The following is an 18,237-nucleotide window of genomic DNA, read 5'->3' as shown; positions in this document are numbered from 1 at the left end:
TAACAGCCCTTTATCAGATCCGTGTTTTTACTCTTTAAGACGTTCTCCCAGTCTGTGGCTTGTCTTTTTATTCTCCTAACTGTGTCTTTCGACAAGCTCAAGGTTTTCATTTTAATAAAGTCCAACTTACCATCTTCTTTCACGGATCATGCTTCTGGGGTCCTATCTGAAAAGTTAGCGCCAAACCCAAAGCCATCTAGATTTTTCTCCTGTGTTATTGTCTAGGAGTTAAAGTTTTGCATTTTACATTTAGATTTCTGTTTTATATTGCACAGCAGAAAAATGAAGTCATTTGCTAAGTAGTAAGAACAGCAGGACTGCCTTTATCCATCTTTAATAAAGCCTAGGATTTGCATCCAAGGCAAGCTCAGGCTTGTCATTATTAACCACTAGCATCTTGGATTTATAACAATTGCTCCTCAAAATGAGGTTCTGGGTGCATTCACATAACCAGCTGCAATTCTAGCAAGAAAGAGGCTGGAAGGGTAGATGGTTCATACTTTCCTGTCTGTGAGTGGATTGCTCTGGATCTGAGAAAGTGGTGGAAGAGCAGGGAGGGTTTTATATATACGGTGAGGTGGGACTCTAACTTGAGTCTTCCCGAGTAATTTACCAATTTCCCCATGCACTTTGCTAAAAATCCTTCCCTTCTGCCTCGGTCAAGGCTGTTCTGTTCCCTTTGTTAGAGACTAAGTTCCTGTCCTAGTATCAGTTTCAGCCTATCTATTTAGATACATGTTGAAGTTTCCTTTATAAAGGCGTGCACTGTTAAAATTAATCCTAGTTAATATGTTATATTGCCTCTCTTTTATTGCTATTATCTGAATAAAAGATTCAATGTATCGTTTAATAGTCACTGTCAATATTTGGGAAAGTTATTGATTTCTGCATCTTGTGTCTGACTACTTAGAACTTTCTTACTAATTTTAAGAGATTATCAGTAATTCTTATGATTTTCTAGGTATACAATTATATTATCTGCAAATCATATTCATCCTTCTATTGACAATAGCTATTCACCAGGACCTTTTAAAAAGCAAATACGTTAAATAAAAATGGTCATGGTGGACACTGTGTTATGGATGTGATTTTTACAGATCATGTATGCTTCCTAGTCACCTCCATTGCTAACCATTGGTATCAGAGAGAGTATTTTTGACATCGGGAGATGCCCTTCCCTTTAACATCAAATATTTTTTTTCACATGATATTTTTTTCCCATGGAGTCTCATCTCTATAAAATATGGCATTGGTAGATATTCTACTATTAATCAATATTTGCATCACTAAGATAACTCCCACCTGCTCATGAGAAATACTTCTTTCATGTACTGCCAAATTTAGTTAGTATTTTCTTTGGCAGGTCTGAATTTTTAATAATTTTCTTTTCATGGTGCTCTCTAACAGAGTCTAAACTCTGGGTTGTGATGAAGTTCTAAGCTATTGGGAAATAAATGCTACCCTCCACCATTCCCGGGCTACCCTGCCCAGGGGTGGTGGGAGAACCCCCCACCCCCGTGGACTTGGGGGTGTTCTCGATCATCTGAAATCATGTAGCAATCATGGGCTTTGCTTCAGGTGGGGGCCACTGGAGACCACACCGGGAATTTTAGAAGTAGCTGACACCAAATCCACCCCAACTTCAAAAGGAAAGCTCGACTTGAGTTGCCACTATGGCTGACAGGCTTTATGAAGTGCACTCTTGGACCCGTGTTGAGGAAGACAAGTAGAAAATCTCCTCAGACAGTTTAATTAAGTTGAGTGACTTTCCCTGTTCTGGAAAATAAACCAAACCATTTTCTCTATTAGCAAAAATGGCAATTCAGCATTCAGTCAGATTGCTGAATTAATAAAAGTTCATTAAAAAAAATCCATCTTTTAATTAGAAGTCTCTGCAGACCCAACCACCGAATTACAGACTGATCTGATTGGAAAGGACAGGGAGAGGTATTTGCTGCCAAGGCCTGCACCAACCTGATCGCTCCTGCACCTTCCTGAGGGCACGTCCCCAAGCTCTTCACCAGCTTCTGCAACGGAGCTATCAGACCCTCCATGGCAGTGACAACAGCTCCCCTGGGAAGGTCTTATATGGTCTTGTAGGTCTTCCAAGACCTACGTGGAACTTACTAGAAGGCAGTGAGTAAGGTCAGGGAAAGCTGGTTCAGATTCTGGCTTCCCAGCTCCCCAGCTGCCTGGCTATGGGTGAGTGACTCGCTCGCTGTGTGACCCTGGAAATGGGAATAATAATAATAGCACTTATTTGTTCATAGGTTGTCATGGGATGAAAGAAAAGCCACACAAAGGACTAAGCACAGTTCCAGAAAGTGCTCAAGGAAGGCCAGCTGTCATTGTTAGGACCATGACTGTCACTACAATCATTATTTCCCCTTGGCAGACTGGAGTAGACTGTGAGTTAACAATCTAGAGCTCATGCCTTAGCCAATTCCATAAACTCTGCGGCTCCCTTTTCTCACCTTTATAATGTAAATAAATAATATTTGTCTAACTTATTCTACAGAGTTCTAAGGAACAAGTGTTTTAAAGTCCTGAGGATGAAGAGAGGAAAGAAAAGAAATTATCCCATTAGTTCTGAAACACCATTCACTAAAGAGACTATATTCCCCAAATAGCAACTATATTGAGACTGAAATGATCATATTCCTCAGAATATAGTTCATTTATATACTAACCCTATGAAGATGTATTGTTCACTCAGGATTTTTTACTGTATGGTGGCTAACGTAACAATAAAAAAAAAAAAGAAAGCATTGCTTCTGTAGAAGATGATATGAATTAATGCACAGAGAACTGCAAAATTATCACCCACCAAACAGCTCAGGGATGCACTTGGAGCAAGGCAGGCAGAGGTTGGCTGGCTGACTAACAACACAGGGCATTTACTAAATCGTGATAATCCAGCTGTAGGGGGTACCTGGGAGAATCCCACATACCTAGGATGCAGCAAACAGTTACAAAGCAAAATGTTTCTGTTTTGGTGAGTTTTCCATTTACGATCAATGACTGACAAACTGAATTTAATCCCTCTCTTTAAATTAGGACCACGTGGACAAATACAAACACATGAAATAAAATCCCAAAGAGTCACGTGGACGTGAGGCTTCACGTACTGCGGAACGTATAACCATAGCAAATGTATAAGCGAAACCCTGCCCCACCAAGTCACTTTGGTCCTGCATCTTTGGTTCTGAAAATGGCAAAACTCGGCTTCTAGGGGTTAGAGAGGCATGGTGAAGCCAGAAGTACTAACTCGGTGTCAGATGCAGCAGGAGTCCTGCATGGCCGGGCAAGCCCTTTCAGCCCCAATACCGATGCAGCGACCCCGGAGGCTGAGTGCTCCATGCCATGGTCCCAAGGCTCCTTGTGCCCTCCTCAGCCTTCCCGGGGTCCTCCCTCAGGAGCAGTCCCACTCCTGCTGACACGCGGGGCCTCACCACATGTGTGAGAGTGACGCTGACAGGGAGCCCCCCACCGCCAAGGGCCTGGGTAGTCTGTGTGCTCACGGGCGTGAACACACGTGACTGGAAAGGGATGGTGCACCTCATTGCTACTGGCAGCAGGAGAGGGGATGGCCAGCCACAGTCCCCTCCCTCCAGCAGAAAATCCTTCTGTCCTTGGGAAGGCCAGGTGCAGAGGCCTTGGTTCTCCTGATGCACAAGGAGACGGACATCAGCTTTTTGAGAGACCCACCGTGGCGATGAATATTGTCACAGAGGACTGTCCTTCACAGCCCTGGTGAGTGAGCAAGTGTAACACCTCAGACTTGAGGGCATAAACAAGCCGAGCGGCCTCGTGCATGAAGGGGGCTAATGAGTTTTGGCTTTAGCTTGGTTTCTGTTTCATTTGATTTCCTTCCCCACATATGTGAGTAAAGCTGAGGTGTCACATCACTGTCATCATCAAAACTCTGCTGTACACCTTCCCTGCGAAGCCCAGGGCAAGCCCAGCGTCTCTAGCAGGAAAAGGCGACTGTTTACACAGACTGAATCTGCGCCGACTTTAAATGTGTCCTCAAACTTGAAAATGCCTTGCTTGGACCCGCAGAGCTGACCACCAATGCATTTATGACGTACATGACAGAGCCCCGTGGCGGGTGACAGCCCATCACCTTCTAAGTAATGGACATACTGAAGAATATGATGAAATCTGCACAGAGTCCCTAAACTGTCACCCCAGTGGCTCCTTCCAAGGATTCTTGGATCCCAAATTAAGAACCACTGCTTTATACAAGAGGAATTTTTAAAGAAACAGTAAGCTAAATAGTTGCACAAGCGAATAATTAAAAAACCCCAAGATTACCTGGTATTTAAAGATGTACATGGTACATGGTAATTTCCTTTGCAAAGCAATAATCTCTGTCATGCAGAGATTTGCAGACTATTATTTTTATAAAAAAAAATTTCAGATGTTGCTGTATTTTAAAAAAGCACCTTTGCAATTTGGGTGTAGGTAAATTGGCTATATCCACTCAGTTAAAAAAATTGTTTTGGGCTTAAACAATACAAACATTATTATTTTACAATTCCATAGGTAAGTAGCAGCTGTGGATGGAGCATGCTGTCAGAGTTACTGTGACAACAAGGGAAGGAAACTTTTCCAACCTGACTGCATATGCTTTCATTTCTTCACACCACCCTTCCTACCACCCAGTGATGGGCTGGGGGCACCAGCCCCTAGAGCCATATGTTAAGCATTCAGAAATTTTACAAGCCACTTGTTAAATCATTCCTACTGTGACGTTGACCACTGTGGGGGTATCTACACCAGAGAAGTCAGCCAAGGCTACAAATCACAAACTGGTCTTTTTTCCGTCTATGACAGCCAATTTCCCAGGACTCCCCTGCCTCACGCCCTAGTTCCATACTTCCATACGTGCAGTCAACACCAGAAGTGTTCACAGAGATAGCACCTGGCTTCCTGGCTTCCAGAACAAGAGCGGAAATGCATTAGCAGCGAACCCTAAGGAAGAAACTGGTGCTAAACTCAACCTTAATGGCATATTAATTAAGGTTGAAATCTGAAGCAGTTTCTGTGGATGTTTCAGGACCACATTTGTGGAGTGACTGGAACAGCAGTCGAGGGCGGAGACCAGGCAAATCTGGGGTCCCCTGTCAAGCGGGCGTCCCGGTGATGCCACAGCTGCAGACACCCCCAGCCAGAGGGCCACGTGCAGCATCAGCACAGAGGCCCCCCCTTGACTCTGCTTCTCCCTCAAATTCCCCAAAGATACTTTGAGCCAGAAAGATCATGACAGGCACGGAATCCCTGATGTGACCCCAAGGCCCTGACACTCCCTCTGCTGCGTCCTTGCCCTTCCCCAGACCCTGCCTGCGCCGTGCCACCTGGCTCTGGAGCCTCTCCTGAGCCCTCCTTCGGGGAGAAGTCCACCCTGCTTTGAGCTCCCGTGGTGTTTTGCTGATGGGTATCGCATGTCAGTCCATCTGCATCGTGGCCAGTGTGTGTGTGTGTGTGTGTGTGTGTTCGCCTCCACTAGCCTGCACCTCCCTGAATGCCTGGGGCTATGTGGGTTTGACATCACTCACATGTGAATGAAGAAAACACAAATCAGCGAAGAAATGTGTGCACGTGTGACCTACCTAATTCAAGGCCCGGGCGAGGCACGGGTGACACAGAGCGGGCCAGTCTTCCTCGGGGCCTAATTTCAGGGATTGTGTGTTGTTGAGTTTGATGTTAGCCAAGAGTGGTCTTGCGTATGTGCACGCGTGTGGGCGCGTGTCCACGCAGGCACACTCGGTGTACACCCGTAGCGCTGTGTATCTGAGCAGTCATTTCCCAGCCTGGGACGTGACCCACATTTTAGGGTCAGAGCAACTCTTCACATCCGGGCAGGGCAGCCTGGCCTGCTAGTTCCAACCCACTCCCTCCTCAGAGAAGGAGAGCTAGTCCTCCAATTCCACAGCTATAGTCATTGAGATAAGAGCCCCGCTCAGGGACCCACCAGGTCCCTATCTTAAATCAAACTCTCAACCTCTGAGCCACATGCCAAGCATACGTCAGCAGTTCCACAGCAGGAACGAAAGGGACGATGTTTGGGTTCACCTCTGTGGGCAGGACGGAGGACCCTAGTTTGAATCCCACCCCCCCACCCCCTGTCTGACAAGACAGGTACGGAGCGGGGCTAGGGTAGCGAAGCCTCTCCACACACACGCATCCAGCCCTGGACTGTGGGAGCCACCTGGATGGCCAGCTGCATCGCTGGCAGACCTGAGAGCCCCTCTGAGGTTGCAGGGAGGACGTCTGTGTGGACAGATACCCCTTAGCAGTGCGATGGGCATCCCTTTTGCCCAGGAATATTGTTAGGCTTGAAGAGGTGAAGGTGGAAAGGTGACATGCTTCGGTGGGCTTAGTGTGTTAATATTGTTAATATTCATAAATGGATCGTGTCCTTTGTCAATGTAAACGACTTGAAGTGTGCTGGTTTTTCTCAAGACTATGGACAGAGGCCTCAGGCCAGGTGCAGACATGAAAAAGTCATGGAAGGCTAGAGTAAAAAAGGCTCCAGATCAAGGAGTACATTTACTCTCTCACATGACACATGAGTAAACTGAGGTGGCATCACAGGTCCAAAGTCACACAGGGACATATGGGCAGAGCCGGGCAGGTGCCCTGGTCCCCCGAGGCCCCCAGGTGAATGCACTGCGTGATCATGGACTTGGCCTTGCAGCAGTGGGGGCAGCTGCATGCTGTGCTTCCTGTTAAGCACGGTGAGGTGCTGTCATTTCTCCAGCACTGTAGGTCCCTTGGGGCAGCTGGGAGTCCTCAAGCCTGGGGACATGTCGTTCTCCAAGAAGCTTCTCCAGTACACAGTAAAACACTGCTGTAAGCCCAAACAGTGAGATAACTCAAGCATTCCAGATAGCTTTTATTTCCATCAAAGCTCCCCAACTGGGGCTTCCAGACCATGTTTCCTCTTCCCCCTTCAACTTCCAGCTTAGTCCCTGCTTCTCCTTTCCTGCTCCTGTCATCATCATGGTGACATCAACAACCAGGGGGACAACCATCTAAAGCCCTGACCTCTCCCCTTCCTGACCTCATTATCCCCAATGTTCATGTTCTCTGTCCCTGCTAAGCCTTGACTCTTGTCATCAAAAATGACATCACTACATCCAACATCCTGGTTTCAAGCATCCTTTCTGACCACCCCCAAAGCTGTCCAGGCCACTTACTCTAGAACCCCAACTGCCACAACCCCTTTTTCACTATCCATCACCTTTCCTTCTTCATGGCCTTGTCTATCCTTCTTATTCCTCCTTTTCAAATACCCTCACCTCCTTGCCCCTCACATCTTGCGTGGTACTCAAGGGGCAAAACTTCAGACTGTGGTTCAGTCCAACTCTCTACCTATTCTGGGCCACACCTGAGCAACTTATCTGGCCAGAGAAAATGACACACCTGGATTGACAGGCCACTGAAACTCCAAGGGTCACCTAGGAAGCCAGGCAATTAGACTACATTTTCTATGTGAATTTGCTCCCTGCTCTTTGGGTTGCTCTTCAAACACGTCCTCTCCATCAGCTCAACACTTTATCTTATGTTCAGAAAAAAGACAAGCAATCATACTCTCGTCTTCCTCCACCAAATCCCCAAGCCTCCCTATGTCTACACCCATATTCTCCCTTGCCTGCTGTGAAAGTGGGAACATCCCTGCTGCTTTAGAAGGAAGACTGGTGAACATGTATTCTCGGTGCCACCCCCTCCTTGATTTTTGACAGCTTTACCCCTATCGTTCTCCCCTCTGCTCTGAAACATCAACCCCTCCTTTCTACTCTATCATTTCCATCAGCAAACAAAGATGCCATAGAATCTCCACCCAAAAATATCTCTTAAAAACAAATCCTTCCTGGGGCACCTGGATGGCTCAATTGGTTAAGCATCTGACTCTTGGTTTCGACTCAGGTCATGAGATCAAGGCTGTGAGATTGAGCCCTGCATCAGGCTCCAAGCTCAGCAGGGAGGCTGCTTAAGATTCTCTCTTTCCCTCTCTCTCTGCCCCTCCCCCTACTCTTTCTTTCTCTCTCTCTCTAAAATAAATAAAGTCTTTAAAAAACAAACAAATCCTTCCTCTGTTCAGCATCCTATATCTAGCTGCTGTCCCATTTCTGTGCTCAGTTTTCAAAGAAAAACTTGTGAAAGTGTAAGCTCAACTTGCTCATCTTTCTCTTTTGACTCAGTTACTCTGATTCCTTCAACCCATTTCACACCCTCCACCCTCCCTCTAGAACTGCCCTTGTCAAGGCTTCTACAGGCACCATGGTATAGGACCCTTCATCGAGTGCTTCTCTGACCCCATGTCCCTGGTGGCGGCCACCCCTCCTCACCTCTCTTGGCTTCTAGATGCCATACTCTTTTTTCCTTCTTCCTCACTGGTCACTCCTTGGTTTCCATCACCTGTACCTCTCCTACTGGATTCCAAGTGGTGATGGATCAGAGGGTTCATTCTCTAACCGAGCTGTCTTTCCAGGTCAGTCCATAGCTTCAAATACCACCTACAAGCTCATGTCTCTGTCCATTTGGGGTATCTCCAGGCCAGACCTCTTGCTGGAACTCTAGGCACATCTGTGCTTATGATATCTATATTTAGATCATTTAGATGACAGTACACTTGATATTTCTCCCCAAACCCGCCCCTTCTACTCACACCTCGATCTTCCCTGTCTTGGGAAATGTTACAACAATCCGCCAAGTTGTTGAGCTGTATATTTAGGAGTTTTTCTTGCTTCTTTTTCTTCTGCTATCCTGTCCAAATCACCAGCAAGTTCTGTCTTGCAGTCTCAAATATGTTGCACATCCTCCCTTCTCGCCACCTTTATCACCATCACCATCTCTTCCCTGGACCCCTACAACAGCCTCTTAATTGGTGTCCTGGCTTTCATGTCTGTCCCCCTACGATCCATTTTCCCACCTAGCAGCCAGAGTGATCTTTCAAAATGCACATCAGGGTATGTCACTGCTGTGCTTAGAACATGTCCCACCACCCTGCTTATATCTTTCACAGCAATTATCACAGCCCGTGATTACCTTATTTGTCTTCTTGCCTGTTGTCCATCTCCTGTGCCTAGAATAAAAGCTCAGAGGCCAGGCACCCAACCCACTAGCACAGGCCTTACCCATCATGGATAATCATTATCATGCTGCTGCCTAAACTAATCAACACGTTTTTTGGGGAAAGGACTTACAATCTAATCTCAGGTCCAGGATACTTTCTCGTGGTCAGCAGAAAGTCTGTACACTAGAAAGACGAGATGTGCTTTAAATAGGCACCAGCCCTGGCAGAAGACAGGACGCTAGGAGAACTCCGTCTCTGCAGAACCTTTTATCGCCCTCAGAAACTGAAAGCCCCTAAATATAGGCCAGCCATTAAAGATTCATGAGCTCCCGCCGCGATATATCAGCACCATGGAAATCAGAGACGTCCATCATGGTGGATACTTTGACATTTGTTCCTAATCAGAAAATGCATATACTTTATTACTTTTTGAGGGAAGGATGACCAGGGCAATATTCCAGAAGCATAGGAGGCTTCCCCCTTCAAGCAGGGATTATGTTTTGCTCTCCGATGCAAACACAGAACACCCACAAGCCACCTCCACCACACAGAGGCTGAAAAAAGTGGTGGTTCTGGCTGGACTCCCTTCCCCGTGTCTTCTTCAGGCATCGCAGATGCTCACTGTCCTTTTTTCTGGGGCATATTTTACTTAATTCCCACTTAGGAGAGGTTTGCAGCATCTTTCCTGCGGCCAGGAGACTTTTTGATCAAAAGCTATTGTAGGGAGCGGCAGTGGAGGGGATCGGCCTGAAATAATGCCATCGTTTGACATTTTACAGAAATTATGCTGATTTATAATTTGGGTTTTTATATTCAAGAAAACCCAAACTTCTACATATGGTGAAAATACGGAGTTGTATTTTCTCTAACGAATAGGATGAAGAACAGGGGAACTCATGGTGTTTGTGGATCTTAGTTTCTTAATCTGTATAATGGGCATGCTCTCACCTCCAACCCCCCCCACCACCTCAGCTTCAATATATTTAAAGGCTTCCTAAAAAGCAAGGCTTAAGTTCCTGAGACAAATGTACTCCGTACATAGAATGTGCTATTATTATTGTTAATTTTAACAACAGTAAGTACAAACAGACAGGCCCCCAGAAACCAGGCCCAGGAGGAAGAATTACTGCAAACGAATGAGCGAGCACTTGAGTTCTCCGCATGGTAGTCTAAACAAGACAGAGCTTCACCAGGTCATTGCTTTCCCAACTGACTCCATCTCTCCCTTTGCCCCCGTCTTTCTGGGCACACACGTGAGTGGGTTCACATCCGTACACACATCCGTTGGCAGTGTGCAGGTGTGTGGGGGGGTGTGCACACATGCTTGCGATCGCAGAGGAAGGTGGGTGAGTTGTAGGCAAGTCACAGAAGCAGCTCCAAGGAGGCAAGAAAGCCCACCTCCAGCAGCGAGGGCCGGCCCAGAGACCATGCCTGCCCTAACAGCCCATGTGATGAAGAACCTTCCACTGCAGTGGCAGCTTTTTACAGTTTCTATTAACCTGTAAAAAGGTCAATAGAAAACCATTAACTTCCCGATGGCCTTGGTGACAGTGTGTCCCGATTTCCTTCTCAGTTGTTTGGTAAGTGTCCAGGTCTGTGGATGCCGTGTGAACGGCCTTCTATTTTCAGCAGGGCTGTGAGAGTGGACAGAGAAAGCCCCAGGGCCGCCTCCCACCCTCACCGGGGCGGCCTCCCAGAGATTCGGGGAGAGCCATGTGACAAAGCCAGCGCAGCTCGAGCTGAGCCCCCTCCCTGCGAGACCTCCAGCAGGCCAGGGTGAGCCCTTCCCATCCCTTGCCCTTGCCTTTCTCAGTCCTAATTCCGTCTCCAGGCCACCCCTAGCAGCTGGGTCTTCTCCTCAATTTCTCAGTCTGCATGTGGAGGGGAGAGGGTTCTTGTCTGCGAGTCCTAGCTTCCCAGCAGGGCACTCAGCTGCGCCTGTGACCTGGCCAAGCCCACCCCGGCACCCACTACGTCTGATGGTCCACACCCCTCTTCTCTCTCCCTCTCCTGCTCCGATGTCTCATTCATGCTCTGCATTCGCCCGGGCAACTGTCACAGAACAAATCATGGAAAAGACGTAAAAAGCTCTCCTGTATCTTGATATTTACTACTAGAAAAACACCACGATGAGGGATCAGTGCTTCGGTGGAGGGATTCTGGGGGTTTCTCCACACAAATATGTGAATACGCACCTTCAACGTGATTCCATCCAGACTAAAAATTTTTTTAAGATTTTATTTATTTATTTGACAGAGAGAGAGAGACAGCACAAGCAGGGGGACCGGCAGACAGAGGGAGAGGGAGAAGCAGGCTTCCGCTGAGCAGGAGTCCGATGCGGGGCTCGATCCCAGAACCCCGGGATCATGACCTGAACCAAAGGCAGATGCTTAACCGACTGAGCCACCCAAGTGCCCCAATATCTCTAAAATGGAGGGACTGTGGTGGGCGCGCATGTCCTGGCAGAGGGAGCTGTCCCCATGTCCACCACCTCCCTCGGGAAATACTGGTGTTACTGGACCCAGCAAGCACTCTAGGAATCTGTTGTAAGGCAAGGTGGACAAACAAGGATGCAGTGATGTTTATGACCCAGGGAACCTGGCAGTGAACCAAGGGCCTCACAAGAGACATGTAAATAAACATGGAGCTTCCATGCAGGGAAATGCCACACAGTTATTAAAAGCCATGGATTACTTCTCTTTATGTTGGCAAGAAAAGGCATTCTTAACATGTTGTGAACTGAACAAAAACACTAATGGTGGCCCTTGGGAGACCTGCAAAGTGGTCTATTGGGGAAGATGGACCCACTGTTCTCACCACTGAGAACATCACCAGTGATGGTGTAGGGGATTTGTCAGTGATTCCCCCTAATTAACAATGGAATTCTTCAAACAGAATCCCAACTCTGTGCACAGATACTTTCTTTTTAAGGCAATGGTAAGAGGCGCTTGCTTGAAAATGAACAAGAGGGACCTTTTCAGGGAGATGGGCACTGCTAAGAGACTTGACCTGAAGAATTTCTTCAAACACATTTTGGGGAGTGCCTGAAGTGTCCAGTAGGAGTCCAGACCCGAGGAAGGAAACAAGCCCACCGTAGTCAGGAGGCAAGTCACTCTGGGAAGAGCATGGGCGGAGCAATCAAGAACTTGGGTGTGCCTGACAGAGAGAGACTGGGCTACCTTGCAGGTAAACTTGCACCTAACAAAGACTGTGTCACCCGGGATACGTGAGGTTATGCTGCAGTGACATACAACTCGGGATCTCGAAGCTTACCACAGCACATGTTTATTTCTCATTCACACCACATGCCCAGTGTGGGTCAGCAGGAGGCTGTGCTCCCAGAAATCACTCTGGGAGGCTTCATCTCCACCCTTGCTTCCGCAACCAGCCAAGCAAGGAAGGAGGACGTGACAAACCACCATTGGCTCTTATAGCTCCCACGTAGGACAACACACCGCGCTTCTGCTGAAAACACATCACGTGACAATGCCTGGCTTCAGGGACATGGGGAGGTCATCCAAGTGCCTGGAAGAGAAGAGGACTGGGACCCTTTGAGGAACAGCACTAAGACTACTGCAAAGGCAGGAGGCTGTGGCAAGGGGGGGGGTGGCATCAGCTGCCAAGATGTAGGCTCAGTGGTGTGCAATGGGAGAGCTGCAAGAAGGAAGATCACTGGCGTCAAGTACATCCTTGATGAGTGGGGCCAAAGTGAGAGACCACAGGCAGGGGAGTGTGAGGCATATCGCCCAGATGTCAGGGCAGGAGCTGAAGCCCAAAGAACTAGGCTGAAGTATTTAGCCCTCCACCAGACCTCCTGAACATAGTGAGAGCACATCACCCATGCTCCAAAAGCCAAAGGACCCAAGTGAATGTTCTGGGAGAGCAACACCTGTCCCCAGAGACTCAGGTTCACCATGGGACCCAAGACATGTAGGGCACCCACGACCACCCGCCTGCTGGTTCCCTGCTCCAGAACACAAGAAACAAGAAGTGCTTTTTGCACAACTCCCCTGCCACACAGGCTGGATGGGGAGAGCGCCTCTCCACCTCTCTGAAGTTCAGTTATAAACGGGCGCCTCAAGTGCTAGAGCTCCCAAGACACCCCTGGCCGCCTCTGATGCTCTGAAAACAGTCATTTTACTACTCTTCTCTGCTTCCCACCATTTATACTTTAGCTGATCTGGCTTCCATCAGTGACATTGTTGGGCTCTGCATGTGCCCTTGGCATATTCAGATAAATATGGATCTGGATTTCTGTAGGATCACTCAGTGACTGCTAGCAGGAGAGTATGGAAGAGAAAAGGATCAGGAGTGGGACAGGGCACAAAGCCCTGGGGGGTGCCCCGGGGGTGGGAAGCTGATAGCTTCCACGGGCTGTGGGCTTCTCTTGGCCTTTGAGATTCAACTGAGAGCTGTGTCTACACACCTGGCTCCTCTTTCCCCTTGGAAATGGGAACAAAAGAGAGGGACAGTTGGCACTCTTCCTCTCCCCCAGGTTTCAGCGGGTGGGGCAAGATAAGACACTCACTTCACCACCTAGCACCTGTGCAGGTGTGTGGGATGATCCTAATGCCAACAGCACCCATGCGAGCTAGCTTTCTCTGCTAGCTGCTAGAGCCTTCTCCATCTGTGTGCATGGCAGCCCTGGACGACCAGGTAATGAACATTGTTCAGTGAATAACGAGAGTTGGTGGACAAATAGCCCGGCTCCCTTACCCCTCAGGCTGGGTAACACTGAAGCGTGTGTGTTCTACTCTGTCTCCCAGAGTTGCCCAGTGGGGTTGGGCTTCAGCTGTCCAAAGAGGTAACTGGCTGGATAAAGCAAACTGTATTGGCTGCCTTCCTCCCCTGTCTCACTTCTCCACTCATCCATCAGTGATTCCTGAAGTTACCTCCCAAGTAAATTATATGCACTTTCAGGGAAAGAGCAAACTCTGCTTCTGGGGAAACCCAAACTCAGACATATAAGAACTACTGGCATAGTGGTTAAGATTCCAGGCACTGGGGTCAGAGCATCTAGATTCGAATCCTTGATCAGCCATTTCATAACTGTTCAACCTTCAATGCTTTACTTCATCTCTTGGAAGTAAGTGGAGAAGAGTATTGGTATTTTCCTGTTAAGATTGTTGCTAGGATATACAGGAGATATGTAGGTAAAGTACTTAGCCAAGTATCTGGTAAATAAAAAAAAATTCAAGGCATGCATATTATATGCATACAATGTATATATGTAATATGTGTATGGCTATATGGTTATATGCATATATGTGTATATGTGTCTATGCATTTTTTTCCTTTCCCATTTTTCTTCTGGTGGAGAAAATAAGAGCCAAACCTTTCTGCCAAACTTGAGGCAGAGGACAAGGGACTTATCCAAGACCATCTAGAGAACATGAAGTGAACTCAGACTTAGCCATCCCAAGCTCCTTCTTGGGGAACGAACACAATGTGAGTGGAGAAGCAGCATCTGGAAAGGCAGGGGATGCTGAGGGTGTTCCTCAGGTGTGGAAGTCATTAGCCTCACTTCGTCCTTTTCAGGGACCTGCAGACCTAGGTATAGGATAAGAAGAGGTTCTCCAGTCCCTCTACAGGCTGAGAAATGAACTCTTAGCTTGAGAAAAACCAAAGTCTGGTCTTCCCTGTCATGTGACTCCAGCAGGATGTACATCCTGCTGCCCCCCCTACCCTCAGCCCCTCACCAGGACCATCCAGGAAAGCCCATGCTATGCTGTTGTCAGCTGACCACTCATCTCTCTCTTCTTTTGCTTTCGGGTAATTTGATTTCACTGCAGAGTTAGAGACTTGCAGAGAGGAGAGTGTAGGGGCTTTGCAGTGACTCCTCACATGGCTAACATGTGGCAGAGAGCCTAATTACCCACGATAAGCACCTGGAGGGAAAAACATCAACATAACACAGTGTACACCGAGCATGCTCCATCAGTCTCACTTCAGCTGAGGAAGTGGTTAAGACACAGCAAGTGAAGGATCCCCTTGGGTTCAAGGCATGGTCCCACCACAGACTCACGCTGCATCCCCTCAGCCTGCTGCCATGGAGGGCATTGTGCACCTCACACCATGGAGCACTCAGGAGAAAACATGTTCTTTTTAAAAGATTGCACCAGCCGGGCAGCAAAAGGACACACTGAGCTACGTGGGAGCCCTGCTCTGACCGGGTTAGGTGGTGGATCATTTAGGTGCGCCTAGCTGGCTGTCCAGAATCCACTCAGGGAGCAAGAAGGACTGGGAATCTCTGATCAAACACAGGCATTTCCACTGCACTGGTCCATGAGGGTAATGCAGGTTAGAGCAGCACATCATGCCCCCAATCCCCTGGACCAAAAGTTTCCTTTCAGGGCCAGGACTAGTGTGGGGTGAGAGAGGAACTTGGGGCACAGAATGTAAGGAGGCCCCTGGGGTCAAGGCAGCCTTGCACCTGCACACCCAGAGAGGAAGAGCCGCCCTCAGTGCCCTTGGATAAGTAACACTGAGAGCCGGTGCCCCCTTACGTTTTGTGCCCTAGATGCCGCACTCAGCTGGTCCGAGTCCTGCTCCTCTTATACCCCTGTGCTGCCAGGAGCCTTGCTTATGCAGAGTGGTAGGACCAGCAGCAGCGGCATCACCTAGGAGCTGGCTAGAAATGTAGAACCTCAGTTCTACTCCAGCCCTTCTGAGTCATAATCTGCAGATTAACAAGATGCCAGATGATTTGTATGTGCAAAATCAACGTTTGAGAGATGGCAGGGCTGAGGGATGGCAGAAATTGCAGGCTTGTCTGGCATTTGCCATCTCTCAGCCTTGGTGGTGCTAGGGTGGGAGGTGGCTGATATCAAGAAGATATTCCCAGGAGTTCCCCAAGTCTCTCTCAACTACTGAAGATCACAAATCTACATTCAACTTCCAGAGAGACATCACATTGGTTATATTAAAAGAAATAGTTATTGACCATTTATTAAATATTTAACAAAGCTCACACATTGTATTTGGATAGAAGAACAACCACTCTCTAAAGTTCCATCCAGGACTAAGAGTCTATTTAATATTGCAATCTACAGTCTGTGCAATAAAAATCAATAAATATTTACATGGTGTCTCAAATGTATGAGAGAACTTAAAAGAACAATGTGGCAGGCACATGCCCAAGTTCCCACTCCTCCCACAACTGAAAGATATGAAGAAAGGCCATGAGTAGGTTATTAATATGAGGAAGTCTTGCAAGAAATCCGTTTGTACTTGGCTGTTTTACCTGATGGAGCCTTAAAGGGAGTGATGCTACTAGGGAAGCACTAAATGGGAAGAAGTTGCTGAAACTGTAACAAGACTGGCCTGGATGTTCAGGGTTATGGTCAGTATCTCTTTAAATATATGGGAATGTATATACTTTCCATTAAAGCAACCCAACTTAATAAACCATGTTCATCACCCAATCAAGTCAACCAAGACTGATCTATCACCCACCATGCTTGAACCCTGCACACCTGAGTCCTCCAAAACCTAAGGATACTCTGATGACCCCTGGGCTCATGCTGGAGAGAAGTGAGTTCTGAGCAAGTCTGACTATAATACTACTCTTTGAACCACTCTCATGAGCCAAGGCAAGTGTGTCCAATAGTCCCAAGTTCTCCAGTGTCTACAGGTAACAATTCTCAAGTCCATCAAGGTAAGTGCCTTGATAAAGCTCACAGAGCAAAAACTCACCAATTTTTTTCCACCTCCCCACAGAATTAAATGTAATTCTTATTTTGAACACTGATGATCACAGGGTATATATCAACAACATGAAAGACACTGCTCAATCAGCAGTGAAAAACAGTCTGAGATAAACAAAATGTGGAATACCCATACAATGGAACGCTGATTAGCCTTAAAACAGAAGGAAATCCTGTCACATGCTATATAACATGGACGAACCTAGAGGACATTATGCTAAGTGAAATAAACCAGTCACAAAAAGACAAAAGCCATATGATTCTTCTTCCATAAGGTACTTTGAGTCATCACATTCTTAGAATGACAGAAAGTGGAATGGTGTCTGTCAGGGGCTGGGAGGAAGAGGGGAATGGGGAATTTCTTGTTTAATCGGGACAGAATATCAGTTTTGCAGGATGAAAACAGTTCTGGAGACAGACGGTGGTGACGGCTGCCCAACAATGTGAATGTGCTTAATGCTACTGAACATTAAAAAAAGGGTTAATGTGGCACATTTTAGATGTGAAAGAACCGGTCTGTTGAAAATTTTAAAAAACCAGCCTGGACTAATGCCAAATATAAGGCTGGAGTTGGTTAAAAAGAATGTTTACATAGCTACACTTAAAGGCTGTGTAGGAAGCCTGCCTCTGGACTTTATTCAAGTGAGCCCAGGAATGGAGAGGATGCAGACACACACATACACGGACACAGGTATGTGTGTGGGGGGACAAGTGTGTATGTGTGCTCACTTGTGTGCGTGTGTGTGTGCGCGCGTGCGGGTGTGACAGGCAGGTCTGCAGCCACCCTTTGTACAGGATGTGGAAGGAATGAGTCCATAACATGTCGTGACCCCCACGGCAGCCCCACCCACCCAGGTGTGCAGAAGTCACATATAACAGGATAATTATATAACTGCAGAGTGTGGGCAATCTGGATTTTTCTGGGGAGGAAAAATCTGGGGAACACATCCACTGCTGCTCCCCAGATTCTCTGGGATTCTCCTGGGGGCACCTAGTCCTGAGGCTTTGCCGCCTCCCAGCCTCATAGCTCGAGCTGCCATTCTCGCTTACCATGAGCTGGAGGAAATTCCGGAGAAGCTGCATGGGGTTCTTTCTCTGGGGACTGCCTGGCTTGCTCTCCCAGCTGACTCCCTCGCCCTCCTCCAGATGGGACGACAGCCGGCCAGAGTCACAGGCCCAGAGAGTATTTGTCTGCAGAGGGGTTTTGGTCCCATGATGAGTGATCTGTGGCCATCAGGATGCACACATTTGCCTGGCTTCACAAGACAGCATGGAGAGCCCATTTTAGGGCAGAACACTGGGAAGCTTCCCCCACTCTACCACTTCTCAAATATGCCTAGCTATTAACATTTCAGAGGGTAAAAACTAGGGCACGGACTTTCTCATTGGTGTTCTTCTATTCAGTGAAGTGAAACATCTAAATTGTTAGAATACACATTTTTTTTT

This window comes from Leptonychotes weddellii, chromosome 10, assembly GCF_054177405.1.
Source record: "Leptonychotes weddellii isolate Sample4059 chromosome 10, ASM5417740v2, whole genome shotgun sequence".
Lineage (NCBI taxonomy): Eukaryota > Metazoa > Chordata > Mammalia > Carnivora > Phocidae > Leptonychotes > Leptonychotes weddellii.
Note: the sequence above shows the minus strand (reverse complement) of the source record.